Source organism: Pezoporus occidentalis, unplaced genomic scaffold, assembly GCF_034315485.1.
Source record: "Pezoporus occidentalis ecotype Australia unplaced genomic scaffold, CSIRO_AGI_Poc_V1 ctg37, whole genome shotgun sequence".
Lineage (NCBI taxonomy): Eukaryota > Metazoa > Chordata > Aves > Psittaciformes > Psittacidae > Pezoporus > Pezoporus occidentalis.
This window is the reverse complement of record NW_026915691.1, coordinates 5,081,689-5,099,437: the sequence shown is the minus strand read 5'-3', so window position 1 is coordinate 5,099,437 and position 17,749 is coordinate 5,081,689. Positions and strand designations below refer to the sequence as shown.

Genomic DNA, 17,749 nt, shown 5'->3' with positions numbered 1-17,749 from the left:
GAATCTATGCACTTGTGTCTATGTTCTGACCTAGCTCCATTGCACTGACTAAATAATTGTTGGCAAGTTCAAGCTGTATAACTAGAAGGTTATGACTTTACTAAATGCCATGAGCCAATATATTTTAATGGATAAGGAAAATGACCTTAATAGAAAAATATGAGACTACTGAAGTGGTAAAAGATTATCACTCTCTTTTGGTTGTATCTCTTTCCAAGACTTTCTGTCTGCTAGGATCAGAACACTTGGTGTATGGGACTGTTGCTTGGAACATGGAAGTGTATGAGTCTGTATCAGTGATGGCTTGTTCCAATGGGATGTTGCCCGGTGCAAGGGCCCATGTAGCAGTCTCTCCAGAAGAGGTATAATCAGTGGACCCAGCTTCAGTCTGCCTCCTTTTTCCTCCATCTGCCTTGTTACAGTTTGCATGTCTGGCCTGCCAGTATTTGAATGTTTGCTCTAATAAATTTTCTCTTCTGTGATGGGCCTGTTTGACCTTCTGAAGCTGTACTTTGAGTTCTTGCACCTACATTAGACCCTTTGGTTATTTTGTCCTCTGACATACACGATGATGCCACATTGGTTCCCAGCTGGGTGAACGCGTTACTGTGTGACTGGACGGGATGGGCTGGGAGGGTGCTGGTTAGTAGAAGCCCTTGGCTTGCCGTGGTGGCACATGCTTTTCCTGCAGCACAGCACCGTGGCCTTTCTTTTGCACTCTGATCCCTTTCCCCAGGTGCAGAGGGCTCTCCACCCAACTTGCAGTAAGTTTCAGAGAACAAGAGAGCCCATAGATAAACAGGTGGTACACAGTCTTAACTGCAGAAAGGTCTCTAGCCTGGTACTGTTACACAGCATTTACACTCTTTGCATGAGATTTGCCATGTCTGCTCTTGGGAACAGTTTGACCTTATCGAACAAGGCTCTCAAATTTGAGAGTAATTTGGAGCATGTGAAACAGGAGTTTTTAATTTTTACTTTTTTCTTTTCTCCTTTTTTTTTTACTGAAGTTGTGTGTTTAGGCCCCCCACCTTTCACTTCAACAATTGAGGGTGTTGGTTATTTCCTCCTGTTTTTGTGTAAGAAAAGCTTTTTATAGTCCGTTTTTCCAGTTGGAGTATGTACTTCCTCCATTGCAGCTTAACACATCATTCTTCCCACTCCCTCCCAACCACTGAAGCTAATGGAAGACCTTTGGGTTTTTTTTTACTTAAAATAAAAATGGAGCTGTGGGGTTGGGAATGGTCATTATTCTTCCTTTGAAATGTGTTCTTCAACAAGTTGTGTTTTGCTCTTGGTGAAGGAGAAGCATATAAGGAAGCAAAGAATAATCATCTGCATTTAGTTTATAGGACATTTAATTTGTACTGGGCATTTCCAGCTCAGTTTTTGGTTAGCTGAAAACCTACCTAGAAAAAAGTCTGTCAGAAACATGAATGGGCCGCATTCTGTTAAAAATAAATAAATAAATAAACCAAGGTAATGCCAAATGTGAAGAATTTTTCAGTGTTGTTCATCCTGACTTCTGCAAGGACCACAGGTGAGGTGAACGCAGTCTAGGAGCCCAGCTCCTTCAGTGGAGAGGTGTGTGCAGACATGGCCACTGTGGACTGAACTGTCTCACTGCTTAGATCTTGAATATTTTTAGTCTGTATATAAGCTTTTATTTTTTCCAAGTGACTAGTTTTAAGGTGACATGGTAACTCTAAGGAGTCAAGGCAGAAATTCACACTTCTCTTTTCTCATACACTAGCTCTACTGTAAGCTTGCAGCGAAAAAAGTGGATCTGAGGGTTGCAGATCTGAATTGTGACACTGGGCCTAAGAATCCTTGTGCCTTAAATCTCTTGTCTCACCACAGGATGGTTAAGGTCCTGACAGGTCATTTTTTAGTTCCTTTTGTATTCTGGGATTACCTGATGAAAATAACATTTTAAAGGCACTTGCTTATTTTATTGCTCCACTACTAAATAATTGACATCAGCACTTAGAGTTTAATTATAGTGATTTTATACCATGAGTGTTCTTTAGTGCCTGACAGTGTAATTGGGCATTTTTATAATAACCCCTTATTTATAAAAATTTTTGAGATTTGTGCCTTCCTGCTTGTGCCCATTAAATGTGGTTATCATTATCTAGTGACGACGTGTGTTCTTCCTAACTAGGATTCTCTTCTCTTTCACGCTGATACTATCTCCATGCTAGATTATTCCTGTCCCTAGCAGCACCTCGGGGCAGGAGTGGGAAGTAAATGTGTCCCATATGGCTGCTTTAGACAGCAGGTTTGGGTGTGGGGAGATGGGAAAGAGGAGACAATGGGGTGGAGCAACAATGGGGTCTTCGTGCCTAATCCTTCCTAACTGTCATATAAGTAGGGCAAGCAGAGGGGGAGCAAGGCCATGGCTTTTTTGTACCGTCAAGGTAGTTAGGAGTAATGTGGGAGTACATTGCATTCAGGTCAGGGTGAAATTATTTGTTCTCCCATGTGAGAGGAAGGGAGCCAGGGAGGAACTGTGACTGAGTCACCCACTCTTCCTGGAGCGCCTCCTGGGGTGGTGCCACTACATGCAGCCCAATACAAGACTGAGCCTGAAGGCTTGAACGAGCTGGTTGCAAATATTTTACAGAAGTCTTATTTTCTGGTAATTACTTTAATATGATTCAGTGTTTTCTCTTTTGTCTGATCTTGTTGATGAGCCTTCATGCCTGATCCTTCCCCCGCTGTCGTGGGAGCAGGACAAGCATTCCCACACCATCTGTGCTGTTCCTGCTGTTTTCCCTCTTGGTTTCAGTGGCTGTGAGTAGGTGCATTTTGAAGTATCATTGCTGTTGAATGCAGCAGACCGAGAGTGTGTCCTTACAGAAAAATGGCTGATCCTGGAGCTCATCTTGTGAACCCTTTGAAACTACTAAACTGATTCAGATTAGTGGGGATAAGGCAGTTTGCAAAACTAGGGTCCAGGTGCTGTTTGCCAGTTCACATTTGTAGTGATTCCCAAGATTAGACCTGCTGTGGAAACCTGGAACTTTGTTTCTGAGGCAAGTGTTGTGTACGAACTGAGTCCAAAGCACCCAGTGCTCAACAGATATATGAAGAATGGGCAGGATTTAGGTTCCAGTGGGTCACCGACACTATTTACTAGAGACTAGTAATAACAGTGAACAGACTCATTCCATTCCCAGATCTCTAGGGTTTTAAAAATCCAGCAGAACCAGCAAAATATATAAAGCCCAGCCACTGAAATCCAGCCAAGTTTTGTAAAGATTACAATGGTAGCTTCAATTAAATATAAATTGTAACCTTTAAATGTACAATTTATTCAAAAGGATTTATTTTGCCAAACCATAAATGTACCACTAACTAAACCAAGATATAACAGATTAAGAAATCTGAGTTTATACGGTTTAGAAAAAAACCTTTCAGATATTTTTAATGCTTTTGTTTAACCATGTGATTCATATTTAATCCTGGTTAGACCAAAGCCATACATACATATCTTTGTAGCAGGCTGTACATTTCTCATAAGCAATTGACTGGCCGGTGTTATCATGTATGTTCAATTCAGATGGTGGAGAGAGGTGTAAAACACAACTCACTTGCGTAATCTTTTGCATGTAGTAGAAAAAAAAAATCTGTCTCATACCTACAAGAAATACATGGGTGCTCATAATTCATATTATCTCATAAAATTTAGAAGAGCATTCAGAGACTGCAAATGCAGGTAATTTATGTATAAAACCTCATCCATGAAGAATTTATTGCCATAGCAGGTATAATGTACTTTGGCACAGACTTACTCCCTGAAACTAATACTTGCAAATTTGAAAAGGGAACATACCAAAGACCTTGCAGGTTAAACTATAATCTGGTTTTATACAAAACACATTATTATGAAGACTTTTGTGTTTGAGAGAGCTGAAGCCAGTTGCTAAATCAATGTTCCATGGCTACTGCAGATGTGTGCAGATATCTTCTCTATGTGAGTAGTCTCTTTAAAATCAGTGTCGGTTTAGTGGTGCTACCTTTGTGTAATTATTGATGTATGTAAGTATTTTGGACCTTAGTGGGAACTGAGGAAACTGCAGAAACTTTTATATAAAACATTCGGATGTGTAGTATCTACAAATTAGTATCTGCTTTGCGGAGGTAGTTTGCTAGCAGCTTCATGAAATCCAGATCTCATTTCCTCCTGCAAGGACTGCACTGGGAACATGGGGCCTTATCTTTCTCTCCACACTTGGACAAAACTGCCTGATTAGGGCCATGGGATCCATCCATCTTGTTGCCATTTCTGGGTGACCACAGGGAGAGGTGGCTCTTGTGTCCTGGGAGATTCATGCTGCTAGACTTCGGCATGTGGTGGCATAAGCAAGGCTATGGTAGGGCTGTGGCTACATTGCAGAGAAGTTGTGAGCAGTCTTTGGGAGATTTCAGTTCTGTCTCCTCCGTGCTTGGGTGGCTCATGCAGCTGGAAGAAAGATACGTTTCCTTTTGTTCTTCCTGTAGGGGTCTGATTTCTTGTTTTCTTTTGAGATTATATTGTGCACATATGCTTTTATAATTGTTGCCTCTTTTGACCCACTTTTACTTCCATGAAAGTTAACGACATGAAATGAAGGCAACCCATTGCCACTCCCAACATTTCTTCATAGTACAAAGTAGCCTTAAAATGGGGAAGGTTCTCATTTACTGTAAAATATACCACTTAAATGCATGTAGCTGGGAATGGAAAGAAACAGCTGCTGGCATGATGTATTATTAGAGGGATTTTGGGCCAGGACAACAGGAGAAGGTACAGGGCTTATTGCTATAGAAATGGACCAGAGCTCTCAAGCATTGAAGTAGAACAGATAGGACCTTTAAAATTCTTCCTCAAAAGATGCACATTGGTATAGGGAAGCAGTTTGCTAGGCTTGGATGGACAGAGAGCATTATCAATTCCTCTGGGATTTTAACTAGTAATTCCAGGAAGTCTAGGAGTTTCAGGAAGTGCTATTAAAATATTATGCTATTTCTTCCAAATATAGATCCTTGGACAGTACACTTACCCCTTTTCTGTTGGCTTGCCCTGCAGCAGAAATCTTCAACCATTGAGGGCAAAGATAACTTCCTTTGCCAGGTGTATTAGCTGGAATTATATCTGTTGCAGAAAGAAGTAACTTCTCTCTTGAGAGTGACCTGTGATTTTTGAGGTCAGTGAAGATTTGTCTCAGTGAGGATGTCATTTTGGTACTAAGGAAAACCTCACTGGGCTCATATATGAAATACTATGTTCAGTTCTCTGCTTTTCCAGATGAAGCTAGTGCAGTTAGAGATGGTGCAGAAAATGGCAGCTGGAATGATAGAAGGAAATGGAGTAACTGTCACAGGAGGAGAAGTTGAACAGGATGATACTCTTTAGTTTAGAAAAAGACAGATACTTATCAGTGGGATTTACAAAATTGTGAGAGTGATGGAAAAGTTGAATATGAAAGTGTTGCCCTCCAAATCCTACAATGCAAGAACCAGAGGGCACTTAGTGACTGTAGTAGGAAATAAGGTTTAAAACAAATAAAAGAAAAAAACTTCATTTTCTGAAACTTCAAATACAGATTTTTTATTTTTTATTTTTATTTTTTTTTGCCACAGGAGTATTGGCAGTGGTATCAGCAGGTTGCAATGGTATCAGCAGGTTCCAAAGGCACCAGACAATTTCATGGACAGCAGGACTACAAATGGACAGTGAGATTATGTGCCCTGTTACATCACTAATAGAGCAATTGTGCAAGGAGGACTATGGGGGGAATGGACTGCAAAAGCAGTCAAGCTTCTTCTGTCTTTTCTCTAAATAGCATCTCTAAATAGCGTGCCACAGTTGCGTTCAGGATACTAGGCTAGATGGACCAGTCGTCAGACCCTGCAGGACAATTTTTTCTGCAGTACTAGAACCGTACAATGTTTTTTGTTGAAAGATTCTTGTTAGTACATTGAATTCTCACAGGATAATAAAAAAATGGTGGCAAGTGTGTTAATATTGCATTGTTGATACCTGAAATATTAATGTATTTTAAAGTCTGATCCATTGATAGTCAAATGCCTTCCTGTTACTGTACATGTAACTAACATGGCATTTACTTGGAAAACGTACAACTTAGAAAATGAATTTTAAGTTTGTGTGTTTATTTTTTTTGGCAGTGAGTTTTAGTTATCTCTGAAGTGAAAAGCTATCCACGTGCAGTGAAGCTGTATGGTGCCATGAGTACTTTAGCAGGATGGTATGCAGGACAAGTATGTAGGAAGCTGAATTGGAGTAGTTTCTTCATGCTCCAGTACTGTGTGCTGCTGAGATGTCTGTGCTAGTTCCAAGCAGGCTAAGTTGAGAGAATGAGACAGAAGGACTTCGGGCTGACCACATCTGCAGATCAGGGGCCCAGAATCTGGGATGTGATCTCTCTTCCAGGCTCTGGGCTTTAGTGATATCACAGAGCTGCAATGACATCCCTGCAGGTTGGGTCATCCTCCTTGTGCATGCTGTTCAGTGCCTGCCCAGCTCCTGATCAGACCCTAAATATTTAGGCTCCCGCTTCTTCTACAGTATCCAGCAATTTTATTCTTTATTTTTAAAATCTATTTAGTTATTGTTTGTTATTAATATCTGCAGCATTTAGAACAGACCTGCAAAGAGGAAAAAAAGAAACAACCAACTCACTAATTCACTTTAATATAGGACATGAAAAGTTCTTTAAAATGTTGTGGGGTTTTTTTTGTGATAGAAAATAATTGTCTTCTGTGTGCTTTATTAACCATATCAACAACAACATTGTCTGTTTTAATTAGAAGATGTGGGCTTTGTTAACACAGAGGCTTTGAATATTTGTGTATCTTCTCTGCTCTGGGCACAAGCTTTTAGTTGAGATACTTAACCCTAGCCATAAACTACCAGCGCAGCTCAGGCTGGCTCATGATATCTGAGGAAACCGGTAGCACTCTGCTGTTGATGAGAAATCCAGTGTAAGCAAATCCTCACTAGTAGTCTCAGATGTGCTGTTGGGAAACATGTTTGGCTTTTAATCAGAAGAAATTGAGTGTTTTGTTCTTAAGATTATCTATTTTATTCTGTTGTGTCAGTTAAATGAATGTTAGCACAAAGAGCTTAAAACTGACTAAAGCCTCAGCTAATTGAGCTTTGGTTCCGTGAGAGTTTCGATGTCATCCTCTTTTTTGTTTTCCTGTTTTCTGGGGAAGTACTTCAGCTATAGGGCAAAAGTAAACAAAATAAACCTTTTAGATCTTCTTCACACTTAAATATATTTGTGCATATTCTTAGTTACTGTTTACTTCTTGCAAATTTATCTCAGTCTGAAAAAAAATCAGATGTATTGTTTTCTTAACAAAGATTTGACCTTCATCTTTATAGACACGGTTTCACTATTTTTCCTCTCAGCCTTTAGTTCAAAGGAGCACTTCTAAGCACGCAGGCAAAACCCAGTTCTATTGTATAAAATAGAGATGTGTGTTTTATATCACGGGAGTTTAGAGAACAATGCAAAGGTCAATTGTGTTGCTTGCTCTCCTGTCACATGATGTGGGTGTGTATATGAATGCATCCCTGGAATTCCACTGTGGGATCTGCATCTTTGAAGCTGATGCTAAAATTACTGCCGAGGCTCTTCCAAAGGCGGATACTGATGAAGATTCAATGAAATCGAAGGTCGCCAGTCTGGTAGGCGTTGAAAGGTACCTGGCTATGATACTATTTCTGATTTAATAATGCGAATGGGAGGCTAGCCCTTTGTAATAATTAGGACTAATTACTGAAGAGGTGTTGACAGATGGGCTAAGAGGAAACAAACTGCCTTTATCCAGTGGCTTAGAGTCAGATTACTAGTCTTGTGTTATCTGTTTCTCAGAAAGTAGAAGCTTCAATCATTCACTAAGTCTTCAAAGGGGAAAGGGATCCTAACAATATACAGGATTTGGGGTGAAGCTATGAAATAAGGCTTTGACTCAAAATGGCTAAATTAATCTCCTTTCCGTAAATTATCATACTTTTAAAGTTTGAGTTACAGATGGAGAATCTGATTGTAGTTCTGAAAAATATGCGAAATCAATATCAATGACTGTCCTGTCGTTATTTGTTGTCACTGCTCCTGCTCATGGATTAGTTTAAACTCAGTTCCTTGCTGTTACTTATATTAATATGAGTTCTTTGATTCCCTCATATGCCATGTGTGGTACCCACCCAGAATGGAGACAAGGGAAAATATTCAGCACTCTTACGTTGTTTGTTTTATGCAGATGTTGTATGTGCTCAAAAATCAGAAAATACATCTGCCTGGCTTAATTATGGTTATTTACCTTTTTAGGAGACAAGAATTCACATTTTAGGAAGAAACCAAATTACAATATAGTGGCATTCAGGCATTTACTGAGAAATTCCTCGTTGAAGTAGCCTTTCCTTAAAAGGTATTTCTTCTCTCCTTTTGGATGTACATCCACATGAAGTAAGTAGATATGATTGTCCAGTGTAAATGCAATTAGCAAAGACATTCAGGGGTTAATGCTTTGTCACTAGAATGAGACTCAGTGTGACTTACTTTAGGCAAATGATTTAAAAGTCCAGCAACCCTCCATCTTCTCAAATGACTGCTTTTAAGTGGATTTCGTCCCACTCCACGATATATTGGTCCTGTTTTTCTGAGAAGCATGAGATAAATATGGTTGCATTTGTAAGAAGAGGTAGCCTTCAATTATTTATTTACTTTTAACAAAAGAGACCTTTTAATTAGTGTTTAAATATTTATAACAGTTTTATTGTGCTGTAAAATCGGTTATACTTTGATCTAGATTTTCTGGTTTGAGATAATAGGGTTGGTAAAAGTTTTCCTAATGAATTTGGTCAGAACATGACATAATCTGATTATCTGATGAAAGATTGACACTTCAGTTCCTGCCAGCATAGAAGTGTGGTACAATAGGGGGCTATTCAACACACATTCAAAGATGGGAGTTCAAGTTCAGCTACTGCAGAATTGTTCGAAGTTTCAAATTAAGGCCGTAAAACAGTTTTGCATTTTTAAATACATTTTTAGTCAGGAGTAGTTTATTGTGGATGAGAGGAATGAAGCTTGTTGTTACATGTGTAGACTATGTAACTCTGGTTTGTAACTGTTTTTATTTCTCTCCAGTTGCTAAACAGTTGTTAGGCTTACTCCTTAAAACACAGAGAAACTAACTGACCAGAACATTGCAGACATAGGAAACAGTACTAGGAACTGGGAATCAAGCATCAGTCAACTGCTGTTGAATGTAGGACCAGCCTTTTATTAATATCCCTCATGTTACAACAATTTATTTAACAAATTGCTACTTTTATCTCAGAGCCTTGGAGATGAGCATATTTAACTAATGTATCCTACGTGTCTATGCAAAGTGAATATAAACTTATCAAACTGGCATGAAAGAACAATTGTGGGGCTGTATCTGAGGTGTAAGCTTAGTTTAAACTGTTAAAATAAACATATTATTATTATTATAATATATTCAGGTAGTATTTGCCTTGTAAATGCCATTCCTGTTTGCACTGGAATTATAGTGATCCATATTAGATTTCTTGGACTAATTTGCTCTCCAATAACTTGGCTTATCCAAATGCTTATGCTGTATTGGATGGGAATCCTGATAGACAAAAGACACGTACTATTCATGATTAAGCTTAAATTTTGGGGGATATTTCATAGCATAACAATACTCTATAATCTCTACCTTTGAGTCATATATTTAAAAGTTATATACATAACGATAAGTCTACCCTTTTTTAAATACTGAAGGAGTTCTTACAGGAAGTAAAATGTATGTACCAAATGGTATGTTCTTTACCGAAATGCAGTTGCTTCTGACATTGAGAGTTCATTGAAGGATTTAAAGTTTTATCCTAATCATAGAATCATAAAATGGTTTGGGCTAGAAGGAGCCTTCAAAGGTCAGTGAATTGATGCAGATTAAAGTACTGTCCACATTGCTTTGTTTCTTAAAACACTACGTGGCGTGTGAATCTCACTGGCTGTGGAAGGGGACTGCATGCCTGGAGTCAGTGAGTGGAGTTCTAACCCCAGTTCTAGTGACTGCCACCTTAGGAGGTCACTTACTGTCCCTGCATCAGTTTATCTACAAAGAACAACCTATGGTAATGCTGGTCTCAGAGACAGACTGTAGTTTACACAGAAGCAGAAACCTTCCAAAGAGAAAATGCTGTATGAAGTACTGGTGTAAAGACTGAATCCTGCAAACCCTTCCTTGTGTAAGACACCTTACGAATATCATCTAGCGGCTTGGACATATTAGATCAGATCCAAAATCTGGAATTTGAAACATGAGCAGGGTACAAATAGGAATTACCTTTGGTTATTTAATACTCCTGTGTTTACATTACTTTATCTCATATATTATTTGGAATTTCAAAGTGTATTTTTTAACTGTTAGGAAACAAATGTTGAGAATATAAGCATGGAGTAGGAAACGGGTACAATACTTTGATATAAATGTATATCCTGCTATGGCAATGCTGGTAAAATACTTACCCTGTTCAGTCAAGGGCAGAATCTTATTTTCCCTCTTTTAATGGACATGTATTTTGTGAAGGTATTTTGTACTTGTCTTAATTCCATCAAATGTAAACTGCATGATTAAAGTAAAGGAAGTATTTTGGAAAGCACTGTCAGAGCTCAATTTGCAGTGCATTTTAATTTAATTGCCTACCTCTTCAAGGCGTCTCACTCTTGGTAAGGCATATACAATAGGGGGTTATTTCATAAGCGGAAGAAAGCGTACAGCCAGAAAAACGAGCAGGAGTTTTAAAAGTACATGTAAAGTAGGTTGTTTCATTGTGTCTTCGTAAGAGTCACTACTCAGCATCTCCTCCCACCAAAGAAGAGAATTCTCCTCTTTGGAGAACTTTCTGTTTGCAGGAGCTGTGAATTTCAGGGTTGGTTCATATTCAAAGAAATTTGAGGGCACCTGACTTTTAAATGATAGTCATATTTACTTTGAATATGCCCAAAGCAAAATAAAATACAACATTACTAAATCCATGTGTAATAAAATATTAATGTATTTATCTTTTATCAGAGTTTAATCCAAAAATAATATTTATAGAGTAGAAAAATAATTTATATACTTTTGTTTTAGTTGAATCTAAGATAATGATGCCAAAATTAAAATGCAGTCTTGTAAAACTTACCGACATACTGAAATGAATGTAATTTTTAGGTAAGTATGGAAATAGTTTTTGATCTATTCTCTCTTATTGTTCACTGTATCGTGCTAGATCCCAAGCAGAGCTCAATGTCAATGGAAATAACTGTATTTCTAGCAACTCTGGATATGATCCTGTCCATCAGGAACCAATTGATAAATCATTGTGTGATTTAGAAGCATGTTAATTTACTATAGATTATATTTTTATTATGTAATATCACATTACATACACATTTCCTTAATACAAGAAACTCTTAAGTTATATTTCACACTTTGAAGAAAAAAGGATAGTAGTAAAAATTTCATGTGATTTGTGCTGTGTTCCATGTTCCTATGCCCTGTGGGAGGAAAAGAAAAGTAATAGAACAGACAAATAAATAAATGTGGTGTTGAAACTGGCATGACAGTTTCTGCTCTTGCACAACGGAACTGCAATCAATTTATTGTCTTCATTGGTCAAATGCCAGAATAACAGTATAATATTATACAAGAGTAGATTAATTAAAGTGTAATTAAAATGGAATAAATTAAATAATCATAAAAGTTTGTCATGGGAAAAATATGTGTTTAGAATTAATTAGTTTTCAAATAAAGTGATATTTTAATTGCTCATAGTTACAGAATCCTTAATTGCAGACATATAATTCTGGCCCAAATAACGTCAGTTGCTGTAACAACTTGATGCATTTCTTCTCTGTCAATTCTTTTTAATAGTTTGTTACTAAACAAGATTATTGCAGGAATGTCTGCTAAAATGTCTGGAAGATGTTTAATTAAGCCCATGCTATCTGAGGACATTATTAGCTCTTGGAACCAAAAGATTTGTAGCTGATGCTGCACTATGCAGCACCCCTAATTAAGGAGGATGGGCAGACAGAGCCCCGTGGCTGACAGATTGCTATGCACCGCTGAACTGGAGGCTACTCAAATCATTTGATGGTCCTTGGCTTATCAATTTTCTGCTAGATTACAATGATTTATCAAGTGTACCAACTTAAATTCATTTGGGATCTAGTGGTATGCTATATAGAGACAGTCATATAGATACTTCTTTTCATTTATATTGTGCATTTCCATATTCTTCAAGTTTTCAAAGTGTTTAGGCATTTGTTGTCTTTGTTTGTTTGTTTGCATTAATTTTATGGAGAGTGTGTTGCAAAGTTGAACTATTGTGAGCTTTTATGCCTGCTTTCTTTCTCCAAACAAGGCTGGCTGTAGTTATATCATCGCACTTTACCAAGCAAATAATGGTTTCAGAAAGTAAACAAGATGGGTGTCTTTTCCCTCATCTACAAAAGAAACCTGTTGATTAAACACTAGAATTTCAACTGATACTGCTGCATTTCATGCTAAATTTTAGGCTCCCCTATTAAAAGCTAGTGCAGTGACATGTGAGGCAGTGGCTCTCATGTTTTCAGACACCATATTTTTGGCATAAATGTGTCCATGATATTTGGCTGTCTCCAAAATGTTTACTTCAGTAAGATTTGCAATGCCCAAAATGTTTAACTGTGCTAACAAAGGTCAACCAGCTGATAGCTGAGGGCGAATATGTCAGAATGAAAGACCGAAAAAAAATTATCAGTCCGACACAGTGGGAGTATTAGAATGATTAATGTTTATGTTAATTTATGGCTTTTACATGTTGATTAATAGCTTTTTGTTTCAGTGACCAAAATGTGGAAGTGGCAATGAGATCCATATGCTAACTCGGTGTCTTTCAAATAATTACAGTAACTCTTAGGTTTGTTCCCAGGCTGAATTTATGTTTTCATATAGAAAATAATCGTTGTATAGTGACTTTTTAAAAAAACCTGCAGATGGAGGACCCAGCCTGGGTTTGGTGTTCCTGAAGGTGAAACACTGACATCCATATACATTTTCCTTGTACACTTCATTATTTAAAATCATAATATATTGTGGCTTAGGCTCATTCAGTCGGCGGATGCTTGGAGACAAAAAAAGGTGTTAACACTGTGAGGAGCCATTATCTGAGTGGAAGTCATTAAAAAGCTGTTGCATTGCGTGATGGTTATTATTCATTTTCTGTTTCCATCAGATTTCTTGGCATATCACCAATTGCTGATAAGCAGTTTTGTTTGCTATCTGTCCATTGACTATTACAATTAAAATGTGGAAACAACGTTTCCACAGACATTTGTTGTCTAAATGTTAGGAGCGAAGGTAATTTTTCGGGAGCTCCTCAGAGAGGATGAACTCCTAACTTCCCTTGAAGTCCATGGGAAATGGAGGTGCTCAGCACTTCTCAAAGTGAGACTTCTGAAGTGGTTTTCTAAGCAGGCAGTCACTGTTAGTCATTGGAAATTATTTGGTGACTAGTTAGAATGAAAGCTCTGATGGCATTTAGTGTTCCCAGCTCTAAAATGAAAGGCTCTTGTCAGCTGTAATGTTGGCCGTGTGGCAACAGGTTTATGATATCAACTAATAAGGGATCGTGTAGCTCTATCATATCCATGCATTCTCTTTCACATTGATTTGTCTCTAACTAGCAAGGTTTGCAAGCAAGTGAATTCCATCTAGAAAAATGAATGCAGCATCTAGATACTGTACTTCCCAGTGGAAACACAGGCTTAGGAATGCTCCTGTGAATGCATGAGTCCACCACTGTGATTCTGTGTTTTTTTTCTTTCATATGAAATATGTACATCACTGTGCCAAATCTTTACTTTGGTAGTCATGGGTAGGTGGTAATACGGAAAATAACGAATTTAAGAGAAGGCATTTGGTTATCCTTACTTGAAAATTAAGAGTTCTTTGTTAGTGTATTCTACTGGTTAAATCAGAAATTTCTGCTGATTCTAATTTCTGCTTGAAATCAATTTCTAGATTTTAAGCTTTCTATTGATTTCTAATTTCCACTTGAAATTTATTTTTAATTAGCTTTGAAGAAATCCTTGAAGTATAATACAATTTGTATCTCAGTTTAGCACCAAAGATAGCAAAGGGAGCTTTAAACTAAAAGCTGCGCTGTTAGTTGACTATGTTTTCATATATTGTGGATCTGTGACCTTTGCAGTTATTTGTGTAGCACTCCTCCATCTCTTAATCTGTGCAGTTGCTATACAACCTTCTACCAGTTTTACTTTTACTAGTGCATATTTCTGTCTTTGCACACAACAGGTACGGTGTGTTTCGGGGAACTGGTGTACAAACACAAAGAGCAGGCTGCCTGGCTTTATACTTTGAAATTTATCCAGAGTGGCTGTTTCTTCCTGAAGTGTTTTGTATGTGTTAGCTTGTTACAGTACACAAAAAGGTATTTCTTTGTATAGTCAGTTACTTTTCACCTCAGGTGTAAAGAGATTTCTTCAGATGATGGTCTTGCAACATCCCTTTCTATTGCTGACGTCCCTGTTTCAGTGTGTTCTGTCATTTTTTGATTTGTACATGCAAAATGAGAAGCTGGGCTTAAAAAATTTGTCACAACATGCCTGAAGAATTGTTTCCCAAACCATATTACCTGCTTTCAGACCTTTTATAGTCAGTAGCCTATAAAACTTCACTTTTGCCATCAAGTGAAGTGCACTTGAACTCATTGTCTGGCACCTCTTTTAATTATGCATGGAAATGCTACTCATAAATGGGTTCTTGTTCTCCACTTCTTGAAGTGCCATGTAACCAGGCAGCATTCTGTGTCAACCAGGGATGTCTAAGGTGGTTCCAAGTCCTGCTGAGTTCTGGCATAATTCAGTGAGATGAATTGGGTGCTGTTTGGGACCCTCCTGATCTGTCTTTGCTACTCGGGCAACTAACACACCAGCTGGGCGTAGCTTGCTGCATGAGGAAGGGCCACGGTATTCACAGGCAGCCATGTTTTAAGGGTGTTCCTTGGGCAGAGTATATTTCAGTTTCACTGCTATGAAACCCAGCTGTCTGCAGTGGCTGGACCTGTGAAAACTGTGTTTGGAAAGCTCATACTGCAAGGGCTGCCTGCTGTATTTTAATGCTGGAGATTATGAATGAAATGGAATAAACAAATTTGTTTGTACTGCACTAATAATTTGAGGTAATCTCTGCAGTTGAAGCTAGTGACCCACTTCAAAACACTCATGCACTAGAGCTATGCTGTGCAGCGGGGCAGAGTGTCACAGAACTTGAGTGAGTGCAGGTAGGCACAGAAGTGCAGGCTGAAAAAGGCCTTTTGTATGAATGAAAAGGGGGAAGAACAATTCATTCACATCTTTCTCTCTCATTCTTTGCTCTGATTTCTCCTTTGGGAGAGTGGCACCTGGTAGACTAGGAATTTTCAAAAAATAACAGGGATTTCATATATCTATTTGTGAGCACACCTGGATGTGTTGAACATTTTGCAGTAGTAATTATGTCTGCACACCTGCTGGTTTCAGTCCCAAATCAGTTTGCCAGACATGCCTAGAGAGATTTATTTCTCCTATACCTGAAAAGCTCTTTTACCACTGAGTTTTTACTACTCTAAATAAGCCTAAAGAAAAAAAGGAGAGGATTTTTTCTTGTCTTTGCTTGAGCCATTGGTATCTCAAACTGAACTGTGGCGTTTGTAGGGGGAGGTGAGTGTTTGGGTGATATTTTAATAGCAATTTGGTTTTGCTTCGATATGTGATAGAAATACAAATGACAGGAGTGGGAACAGGAGAGTTGCTGAATTCTGCTGGAATTTTTCCTGTGGGAATCTGTTAATGTTTTTAATTCTCTGAGAGATTTTCCTAAGGTAATCCTTTTGACATTTACATATTTGAAATGACTCTCATTAAATAAAAGCTTACATCAAATGTTGAAGTGATGATACTGGAATACCACTGCATAGAAATTCAGACGGTTTGAAGATTATCCTAATTGCAGCCTAAACAAAGTAGGTTTTGTGAGGGATATTAATAATGAACAGTACCTTCAAATAATGTAATTTTGAAGGAAATTCAGTTGTTCTGGCATTTAGTAGAAACTTTTTTTTTTTCTAGAAAAGCCCTTTTTGGTACCTATGTGTGCTGTGCATAGCTGTTTGCTAACTGAAACACTGATCTGAGCAGCTGGGGTTTCCACCCCTTACTCACACAGCAAATATAATCTGTGCAGGAGCACAGGGGTTTGTAGTGCACCCTGTGAAAAATATTTCTAGTAGCCTGTAGCATATGGGAGTGTAGCGCAGCCCCTGAAGGAGGATGCTGTTACCAGCACAGGGAAGGCTGGAAGAAATGAAACATCTTTTAAAAACAAGAGCATGATGATGAGGTGTTGCATCTCTTACTGGTGATACCCTCTTGCAAACAAACAATGCTGTAAGCAAAATGGTTCTTATTTTTTAACATATTTCCACAGGAGGCAGGAGTCATAGCATGAGGATATCTCAGGTAGTAGTCTGGCCCTGAGACTCTTAAATGAAGTTTCTTGTACAGGTTGGTCTTTGCTTGTGCAAGCCCTTGAGCCAGATTGTGCTCTCAGACCAGCCTATATACTAAGCAAATTCACTTAATTAAATTTGCTACAGATATCCTCACTTAGCAAGAACAGATTGGTCCCCCTGAGGCGAGATGGAGTTAACAAGAAAATAAGTGTTGTGCTAATTAGAGAACTCATTTTCAGACACCTGGGGTGAAACTTTTAAAAGTCCTAGAGATTTAGGGTTGAAAATTCATTTGAAAATGAGTCTTAGGCTTCTAAATCACTTAGGTGCTTCTGAAAAGTATACCCAGGGGCTTTATCCATCCCACAGTCATCAGATTTAGCATGTTTGTAGCTGTCCGCTTAGCAAAGCATGGTATAGCCATTGTCTGTTAGTATCAGTATACCACAATGTACTTCATTATCCCTGTAAGTAAAGATAGTGAGCTACCTGGTGAGTTCAAGGTAGGCTAAATGTCATTTTTGTGAGGATGCTGAAGTGTCAGCAGGAACAGAGGGATACTTTCCTGGAGTTTTTAAGGCACCAGTGCACCAAATTTCCATCTGTTTGTGATTCATGGGACTTCCTCTTGATTTAGGTACATAAGAACTTTTAATTAAATCTTGGTCTTAAGTGACTTGTCCATGCGCATGGATAAAGAAAATAGCACAGATGCAGTTTTATAGTTCAGCACTTGCTGGAAGAAAAATGAGATGCTTAATACTGTCACACTGCCATTCATCTCCTGAGTCACAATAGGAATTTAATAAGGAATCATCTCATAACCCCAATAAAAAATGACATAGGTTCAATATTAAGCCCAATTTCCAGATTCACATGTCTGATTAGCAAAAAAGTAAGCAAAGAACCAGGCTCCAAGGGGGAAAACATCACTTCATGTGCTTACAGCTTGCAAGTGTGTTGTCAGTAGTCATGTTTTGTTCCTGTATCCAGCCTGAGAATTTTTCTGAAATATCATCCTTGTAAAGACATGCATTAGTAGCGTCTGTTTCATGCCAGGTAAAACCCTTCCCACAGCCACGCACACACTTGCTGTCTGTCATCAAAAACTTGTGTGTCAGTAATTAGAAAAATGCTATTAAAAACCTGCCTTGTAATCCCAGATAGCCTCTGGGT

General features: G+C 38.3%; 2 protein-coding genes across 7 annotated transcripts in view; one reads left to right on the top strand and one right to left on the bottom strand.

Moving 5' to 3' along the window:
• The window catches only part of COMT (catechol-O-methyltransferase), a 363,876-nt gene that overhangs the window by 86,713 nt on the left and 259,414 nt on the right, over positions 1-17,749 (bottom strand). The window lies entirely within an intron of this gene.
• GNB1L (G protein subunit beta 1 like) overlaps positions 1-17,749 on the top strand; it is a 66,682-nt gene that overhangs the window by 30,032 nt on the left and 18,901 nt on the right. Inside the window, exon 1 of one of the 6 annotated variants that reach the window (XM_062631484.1) lies at positions 6,834-7,716. The exons of the other annotated variants lie outside the window; for them this stretch is intronic. The gene's annotated coding sequence lies outside the window, so the exon portion shown is untranslated. Of the gene's footprint in view, positions 1-6,833; positions 7,717-17,749 lie in introns of those variants that run through there. 6 annotated transcript variants of the gene reach the window in all.